The sequence below is a fragment of the Cebus imitator genome, unplaced genomic scaffold, assembly GCF_001604975.1.
Source record: "Cebus imitator isolate Cc_AM_T3 unplaced genomic scaffold, Cebus_imitator-1.0 Scaffold257, whole genome shotgun sequence".
Taxonomy (NCBI): domain Eukaryota; kingdom Metazoa; phylum Chordata; class Mammalia; order Primates; family Cebidae; genus Cebus; species Cebus imitator.
Window position 1 is genome coordinate 530,435 of NW_016107572.1, and position 10,258 is coordinate 540,692.

A 10,258-nucleotide genomic window follows, 5' to 3' on the forward strand; every position below is an offset into this window, starting at 1 on the left:
TGAGGGGAAAGCTAAATTAGAGATATTACCTAGAGTCTAAACAAACTTAATAGGTACATTTAACATTTAATGGTGTGTGTGTGTGTGTGTGTATGTGTGTGTATGTGTGTGTGTGTAGTATATAGTATATTTATGAGATGTTTCTGCTAATGTAATATTATATATATATACATATATATATATATATATATATATACTCCAAAATAATCATGCTCTAAAAAATATGACACTGAACATAATAGTGTTCCAGAGAAAAACAGGGTTGAGGATGACCCATCCAAACTTCCGAAACTTTTTATTCAGAGTACCCCCGTAAATAACGGCACCTTAAAAATATTCAAGCATACTTGAAAAAGAAAACATGTTAAATTCGCCGCCCCAAAAATTATTTAATATAGGACCTTATTTTTGGGAGGAGGAAAAGACAGGTAGAGCTAGGGAGGACAGGAAGGAATCACTAAAGCTGCAAAGCTCTGCAGATGAAGGCAAAATACATTTCTAAGAGCACCTGGCCTCACTGAACCATGAGGAAGACTGGAGGTAAATCCAGCCCTTCTCAGAACACGTCCTTGTTAAGTGATGCACGACTGTAGATGCATCATTAATGGCCTTGACAGGTGCTGGCAAGGCTGCAACGTATACTTGAGGCTCAGCTGCTGTTCCTTGGCAAAACCTAAGCACTTATCTGCTGGAGAAAATCGCATATAAGTCAATGTGCCTTCTATGACAAAATAACATCATTCCTTCTTTATGAGTCATATTAATCAATTTGCATTAGAGAAACACTTTTTATAGCAAAATAGACTATAACTTTATTCATTGTTGTGACAAACTAGACTGTAATATTATTGCTTTGGAAAAACACATTCATATAAATTTTTCAAGGCAATAATAAGGCAAAACTGCTGACCACTCCCACAGAGCATAACATTCAGAGACAATTAGAATAACAGAAACAAGAAATGCTTCTCTTTTCATTATGCATCTTGCTAGTCAATAACTTATCACTCACTCAAAAAAGATAGTTCCTAAAACCTATTAATAAATAATGTACAGAGGAAAAGAACGAATATACACAAAAATGAAATACGAATGAGTACCTATTATTTTTTATAAAGCTAAATTAACATTACTTAAAGAATTATCATTTGTATGTTGATGAATTAAACACAATTTACCTGGGATAGCTTAAGTTACTATATGCTGTCACTTAAAATATATTGTGGTTTTAATAAATCACATAATAATCCTATTTATGGGGGTTGTTTGTACTTTACACTATTATAGTCTATTGTTTTTCTTTAAAATAGTTCAACATAAGTAGTATGTACATGTGTGTAAATTATCTTTAATCTACATCCCAAGGACCTATTGAGATTGTTAGTTATTATATAAAACATCCTAATCAAGAATCTACACTACAGTTGTACTTAGTTTATACCTGGCATAGAAATCAGCTCTACAGGAGTTCTAGGGCAATTGTTTAAATATAAATGACTAAACAATTGGACTTGTTAATTAAATAAAAGTTATTAGAAGTAGTTGGTAAACTGATCAATGTACAAGATATATGGTTGACTGGGAGGATTATTGAGGTACCTACATATTTGCATGAACAAAGTGTAAGAATCTGGCAAGCTCAACAACCTAGGGCCTTAAAAAAAAACTACTCTTGGTTTATTTCACAGAAGAGAGCGTGAAGTTGCATGATTTAACCAGAAAAGATTCACTGGTCCTAAAAACATCATATTGCTTCCACCCTGGAGTGACCTTTTATGGCAAGTGCTTATTAGAATGCCTAAAAGGCCAGAAAGCAAGGACTCTCCCCACTTCCTAGAAGAGACTTTATGATTATTTTTGCACCTGTTTGCTAATAAATGTTTCCATATTTAGCAAATTCATCTTTAGATTTTTGATTCATCATAACATGGTAACAGGTGACAGTTACCATGTTAGTGACAGACGAAGGAGGCACAGTCTCCATGTCTCTAATTGTTACAGGCTACCAACATTATCAAAAGAACCTCCTAACTGAAAGATTAAATTGGTTTTTTCAAATAAATGTGAAAGTTGAGTTTTTTGGTTTTGCTTTTGCTTGTTTTGTTCTGGGGTCTGGGAAGCATAACAGTCAGGTACTGGTAGGTTCAGTATCCAGGGAGGGCCTGGTCACTCTTCCAAGATGACTACCTGCTGCTGCATCCTCACGTGACAGAGGGCGAATGAACCAAATAAGTGAATTCTCTCCCTCAAGCCTTTTATAAGAAAAAGTTCCATTCACAAGAGTAGCGTTCTCACTACCTAATCACTTCCCAAAGCCCTGCCTCTTAAAAATATTGGTTCTTAGTTCCCAACATGAATTTGGGAGGAAAACAAAAATTCAAACCAAATCAAGGAGAGACATGAATTCAGTTTTGATATATTAAACTTAAGTCAATTGTAAGTTGTTCTGTTGAAAAGCATAATAATTATTAGAGCACAAGTGAGGTCAAAGCTGCATTTTATTAAGCAACTATTACTGAGCCCTTGCTATGTGCCAAGAAAAGGTAAGAAACTGGGTACACAGTGGTGAAAAGACAGATATAGTTCCCACCCTTACAGAGGTTATAATTTGAGATAATAATCCAGGATAAGCACTTGCTAATTACATTTCAAGAATGTGTCAAATGTCACAGAAAAGCCAAGGTAAAAATTAAGATAGAGAATAGCACCAAATTTGGCAATATTAAAGTCTTAAGTGACCTTTAAGAAAGCAATTTCATCAGAATGATGGAAATAGAAACATAATTACAGGGAGTTAAGGAAGAAATAGAAAAGAGCAGGTTAATGCAGTAATGGACCACATGATAAACGTTTCAATCAGTGATGGGCAGCATACAAATGGTCGTTTCATTAGATTGTAATACTGTATTTTTACTGTACCCTTTCCATGTTTAGACATGTTTAGATACACAAATACTTACCACTACGTTCCAATTGCCTACAGTGTTCAGTACAGTAACATGTTGTATAGGTTTGTAGCAATAGACTATACCATATAGCATAGGTGTATAGTAGGCTACACCATACAGACTTGTGGAAATACTGCTATGATGTTTGCATAATGACAAAATTGCCTAATGATGCCATTTCTCAGAACATGTCCTTGTTCAGTGATGCATGAGTACAGACGCATCATTAATGTCCTCAAAAATAAAGAGTTGTTATGAAGGAAATGCTGATCACTTGTTCTCTTGTGTTCATGAAGAATAAAATAAGGAAAAAACATTGATTTTAACTAAACCAAGTAGGGCTTTTAGTGGCCATTTGAAAGAATTAACATAATGGTAGTATTCTCAAAGGCCCATCGTAAAAGTAGGGAATTGTGGAAATCCTTGTCTCTGATGTTTGCATAAAGAAAACAGGAAATTGTCCTAAAACGTTCTAAAAATTGTGCCAGACTCAGGATCACACACTCTCAAGGTGCCTTCCAAGCTATTTGGCCTGGATCTAGAGAAGGAAGAAGTCAAGTTTGAGCCCAGATATCAGGGAATAATGGTTCAGTTGGAGAAATAGGGAAACCAGGCCGAGTGCGGTGGCTCACACCTGTAATCCCAGCACTTTGGGAGGCCAAGGCAGGTGGATCACAAGGTCAGGAATTCAAGACCAGCCTGGCCAGTATGGTTAAACCCCATCTCTACTAAAAATACAAAAAAGAAAAGAAAAGAAAAGAAAAAAACTAGCCGGGCATGTTGGTGCATGCCTTTAATCCCAGCTACTGGGGAGGCTGAGGCAGGAGAATCACTTGAACCCAGGAGGCAGGGGTTGCAGTGAGCCAAAATTGCACCACTGCGCTGCAGCCTGGGCAATAGAGAGAGACTCTGTCTCAGAAAAAGAAAGAAAGGAAGGAAGGAAGGAAGGAAGGAAGGAAGGAAGGAAGGAAGGAAGGAAGGAAGGAAGGAAGGAAGGGAGAAAAAAATAACAAAAAAAAAAAAAAAAAAAAAGGACTGAGAGAGAGATGCAGAGGAAGGAGTGAATGAGTTGGAGTTGAAAGGTGGAGTTGAGGTACAGATGGACTATTTATATTGACTCCTAATAATCAAAGCTTTTCTTTGATTATTTTCTAAGTGCTCACAAATCTTTGCTAATTTTTATTCTGTAATTTTTCTAAAAATCAGCAACATCTTCCTAATTCATTTCCTAAAGTAATTTTGCAATTCCATCTCCAGGTTTTTCAGAACTCTGTGTATAATTTGTGTGGGCCTGGAGTCTTGAATTCATTGAAAACAACTATGTCTCTTTTAATCTTCTCTTCCATCTTGAGCTTTAATTCCCTCTTACTGATTTTTACTTTCTTAAAGAGATAGCAAGTTCAGAGTAATTCAGTTTAGCCTTTGCCCCTTGTCATTTAGCTCAAATTAGTAACATTGTAGTGTTTCATTTTAGACTCTATTTTCATTTGGAAATCAGATTATCAGATAGGATTTTGAATGGTCTTATTATGGAAGGGCTTACTGTAAAAGACTCTTTATAAATTGCTACTTCACTTCATTTAATTATTATTTTAGCTAGCAGCCCAGCAATGGAGTGTTTTCACAGCCACTGGTTACCCAATAAATGAGCCAACCTATGGCCCTTTCTGGGTGGGAGAGATCCACTCTGATAGTATCATCCTTGTTTTCTATAATTAAAAGAATAAAGGCATCTTATTATAAGAAAACACAAGACGTCTTTGAAATGCCTGACTTCTAATGTTTCTAGAAATTCAATCCATTGAGATGCTTTTCTCCAAATTGAAGAAAAATAAAACTGCTCCCAGACTGAGGTTTTGGTGTGCCAAGTTTCAGCCTACAGTAGATATTTTTATGGCAAACTTATGAATCTCTGAAAATAAAAATACATGCAGAACTGCTGACACAGACTCGTTGATGGTGCTGCTTCTGGCACTGGTAGAATTTCATGTAAGAGCCAAAGATGGGCCCAAGTTTCATGGTCTCAGGGAAAAATCGGCCTCACATTCAAGCAAAAAAAAAAAGTGCCCTCCTTAATTAATCCAGTTTCTCAACTTATATGTTAGTAAATCTGCTCGTGAATGCAACATTTCCTAAAATCACTTCTAAGAGATTTCTTCTAAACCAATTTTGGCAAGGGTTCCTCCAAAGCCAATTTTTAGATTCAAAACAGGACTTTTCAAGTAATTATGATATTTTGAAACCGTGATATTAAAAAATCATTAAAGAAATCCAACTTTGCCTGCTTTGTTTAGAAATGGAGTAAAAGTATAGAAATTAAGTAAATGTGTTAATCCTAGTATTGCAGGGTGTTCTCCCTGGTTTTCTATACCTGGGAAGGTAGATGACTTAGTCCAGAAAATAGCAAATAAGAATTAACGTTATAAGAGTCTCACAAACTTTGATCTGGACAATTTTTTATTTGACCAAATAATTTTAGTACTAAGAAAAGGACCTAAGACTCGGAAATTTCACCCTCTATGTACCAAAAACAGAATATTAAACTACAGAATGCACAAACTTTTTAAATTTAAAAATAGAAGTCAGAGGCCTACGTATGATAATTTAACTCATACAAAGGATTTATTTATGCAGAACTTTTCATGATTTATAAACTATGCATCTTTATTCATGAAGGAACACACCATTATGAACTTCAATTTGAAATTATGTTAGATGTCATTTAAAATGTTATGCTATATGTCAGTTTTCTACGGCTGTTGTAACAAGTCACCATATAATACTGTTCTAACAAGTTACACAAAATGTGGATTACAAAGCACATGACTACCCTACAATTCTAGAGAGCAGAAGTACTAAATAGGTCTCAGCAGGCTAAAATCAAGGTGTCAACAGGAGTGCATACCATTCTGGAAACCTAGGGGGTCCATGACTTGCTCTTTCTAGCTTCTGGAAACTGACAACATTCCTTGGCTCATGGCCCCTTTTTCCATCTTCAAAACCAACAACTGTGGGTCAAGTACTTCTCATGTCATATCACTCGGATCTCTTCCGCCTCCCTCTTCTACATTTCAGGACCCTGTGACTATATCAGGCCCAGGTGGACAATCTACCTGTTTTAAGTTCATCTGATTAGCAATCTTAATTCCATCTGCTACCTCAAAAATAGCATAGTCACAGTTTCTAGAGTTTAGAATGTGGGCATCTTCGGAAGACTGTTATTCTTTCCATCACATGTAAACGGTTTTTTGTTTACATAAACCAAAGAAAAAAACACTTTAATAAGAATTTCCATGACCCGAACTGCCTTTTATTATCCAAATTTTTGCTTCCATTAGGAATATCTGGGGAGGGAGAATTTTTTAGACCTTCACCTAGAGGATCCTTTGGTAGATTTTCACAGGAAGAACTAAAACTGACTACGTAAATACTGTCATGAAGCTATCAATTGCATTATTAACATGAGTGATTTAGTCATATAAAGAGAAGACATGTCTGCATTGATAGACTTTCTCTACTGTATATGTTTCCTACCTTCACAGAATCTAAACAGGACTAGTATCCATTCATTTCCTTCCAGAACATTAAATGTCTTTAAGAGACTGCATTAAAATAAAATTAAAATATTGTTATTAAAATTAAATACAATTAAAATATTAATGTTATTAAAATTAAATAAAATTAAAATAAATGTTAAATTTGAATATTAAATAAAATTAAAATTAACTTATTAAAATGCAAAATGACACAAAAACATGATACAGAAAAAGTGAATAACTATTTCTATGCATAGTAGAAGCTTGGTTTGTACACATTAAGAAATATCACAAAGCCAGGTGAATTCCGAATTTTTTCACTTTATACTTGTACTTTGGTTTTTCAGTACTTAATAGTGTTTATTAAGAATTCCAAGCACCTAGCATGGCAGACAGGGCCCCAGATGCTCACGATACTACCTGAATTCTGCTACATCACCTCTGAATTACCACTCTTGCCCAGAGACACCGTTCTTACACTCCCAAGATGCTCTCTACCTTGAACATCCCTTTTCTCCACCAACAAGACAGTTTCCTTTAAACCTAGGATTTTCTTGGCTCTATTGTCTGTCCTAAGAATAAGGAATTGGATAGGAGCTGTATATAGGTTTCAAATGCAGAGAGTGAATCACCTATTTGAAAATCCATTCTAACCTTCACACTAATGTTAAATGCCATTAATTAGCATTCTAGCTCTCTTATTTGGTTGGTATTAAGAACTGAGATGCTGCTGTAACAAGACACAGGACACATTACCTGCCATTTTATGTTATACATCACGATACTCCCTTTCACTAAGTCAGGTAATCAGTTACGGACTTCTGTTTGACCTAAAGTAAGTTCTTTAAATCCTCTGTTATTTGACTTCTTTAGCTGCAAATAGGACTCTTAGGTATGCATTCCCTCATAAATACATTATAAAGAATGTCACCCATAATTTTAGCCATCTTGTCCTTATTTTCTATACTGATAAATATATACTTTTCTAGCATAATTTTAATAATAATAAGAGTGAGTGCAATACCTAGGTAAGCATGGCTCATGTGGTACCTGGCTCAGAAAAACTACATAAACAGCAAATCAGTATCTTATGATTAAAGGAGATGGAGCGTCATCCTTGAAAAATATTAAAACTTCCTATTTTAGACAAAACTAAAGATAGAAAAGAGAGGACATTAAAGAGAGAGCTGGAGCATGCCACTACAGCTCTCAATATCATACTTCCTCCTTTTAAAAAGTTTATTCCTTAATCACTATTTACCTCAGACAGTCAGGTGGACAGAGTAAAAGAATAACTGTCATTAATTTTTGTTTGAAGACTAGAAAACCGAGTGAACCAATTCTCTACCGATTTATCATATTTAAAATTCCTATCGGTCCTAACTCTCATGTACACTCAAAAGCCAATTAGATCCCATAGGGATGAAGAGAGTCAGGTAAGAACTTCACAGTGGTCCTTGACTCAATAGTTCTGCTGATGCCGGGGCCGGTGCTGCATTCAGGGATAACACTGTGCATGCCAACAGGAAGTACAAAACTCAGAACAGCAGTTCCCAAAGTGTTTGCCTTACAAATTTATTTTAAAAGTGGTTGCATATTAACATGGTCCTGTGGTCAAAATATTTAGAAAAGGCTCCATACCATATCACGCTCACAGCAATTTACCTCTGATCTACTCATCTGGCAGTCTTACTGTAATAAATGGTAACTCCACTCTTCCTGTTGCTTAAGCAAAAATCCTTAGAGCTTTCTCAGGTCCTTACTTCCTTCATACCCCCATCCAATCCAATGTCAAATGCTTCCAATCTGCTCTCAAAATATATTCAAAATTTAGCGAATTCTTTGCTCTAAAATGCTGCTACTCTGGTGTAAGCTATCATACTTCAACAGTATTATTTCATAGTCCTCTAATTAGTCTCTTTGCTTTCACCTTGTGATCTGTTAAAATGTAAGTCAAATAATTTCAATCTACCATTCAGAACCTTCCAGTGTCTTCTAGTTTAACTCAGAGTAATTTCCCAAACACTTACTGTGCTCTATATGGTCCTATGTGATCTGTTCCTTAGCGACATTTCTGACCCTTCCTCTTGTTCACTGCATCTATATTGGCCCCAATTTGTTTCTCAAACATGTCAATTATATTCCTATTTCAAGGTCATGGCAAATGTTTTTCTCTCCCCTTGAACACATTCTTCAGTGAGACACATGATTTGTTCCTTGACTTTATTCAGGTCTCTGTTTAAATACAATATGATCAGTGAGATCTGCCCATCCAAACCCATAAAAGAAATCATCATTCCCTAACTATATGACCATATCTGTTTGATCTACTTACAATTATATCCTTTGTGTTTAAAAGAGTAGGGACTCGATAAATATTTATGAATTGAAACAGAAACTTCTAAAGGTAATTCTAAAATTTAAAGAATTGGAAAGAAACATCACTCATGTTACCAAGCATAATCTGCTAGGTGACTTAATTTTCAATGTAAACAGACAAGAATATTTTCTCAAAAATCTAGGAAAACTCGAGGGGAAGAACTTCTTTAGTATGGCAGAATAACTCAGTTATTAAAGCCTCCTCAACCTTTGGGTTTTCACTCCTGCTTCACCATTAAACAACTATTTGGCTTTGATCCTGTCACTGACAACATTTTTGAGGCTTATTTACCCCATGTTGGTAGCCTATCACCTTCTAGAGAAGGAAAGACAGGCACCCTGGGGAATAAGCAATACCACATGTATTTGTTAAGGCGCTGTGACAGGGAGGAACAGCAGAGGTTTTAAATATAAGCCAACAAGTAGAAAATAAATGTGAGCATACTTGTTTATTTCCTGAAGTCAGTGCTTATAAATCATAATACATGTAGAAGAATAAGTTATAAAATAGAAGTATATGTTTATATATGTTGATGCCAAGGGAAGTATAAAAATATAATTTTATGTAGCTCGACATTTAAATTTAGGAGAGTAACTTCAAACAAGAGGGAATATTTATTAACCTACAAGATGTCTCTTGGGCTTAAACCAACATTCTCTGGTATCTTTCCTAGTTCAAGTGCATATAAACCCCTGGAGTTTAAGTTCAGTATTGAGTAGACTTCCAAAATTCTGTTTTCTGTTGCTAATTTTAATGAACACTAAGGGCTTGTATGCATTTAGTGTTGGAATGCTGTACTCTTTTGGAGGTCTGAAAATTCTGACTTCTGAAGACACTTATGCCACAGAATGCTTCCATAATCTCCATATTTTAGCAGAAATATTTTCTTGTACCATTCCTTTGTTTTTGCATACATAAAATCATCAGAGTCCTCTTCAACACAAAACAAAACTCGAAGCACTGCTGAGCCAAAGGCAGGATAAAAGGTCAACAACCAGGAATGATCCTAACCTCAATATTTCAAAAATGGATATTCTACAAATACACAGTATGTTATTTGCTTTTTAGTAAAGAAAACGTTCTGAAAAAACAACTTAGCTATTCTTAGAATTCTGGCCCAAAAAGCTGGATCTTAAAATGCATTTTGTAGTAGAAAACAGGAATAATCATTAGGAAAGTGACATTTAAAAATGTTACAAATTCAAGTTCAAAGTCTCTAGTATCCAGAAGTCCCAGATACATTCCTGGTATCCTCGGACTCTCTCCTCTCTCTTTTTCTCCCTCTTTGTTGTATATCTAGAGAGAATTGGAAAGAATACACACACACACACACACACACACACACACACACACATACACATACATATACATATACATATACATATAGGTAAATA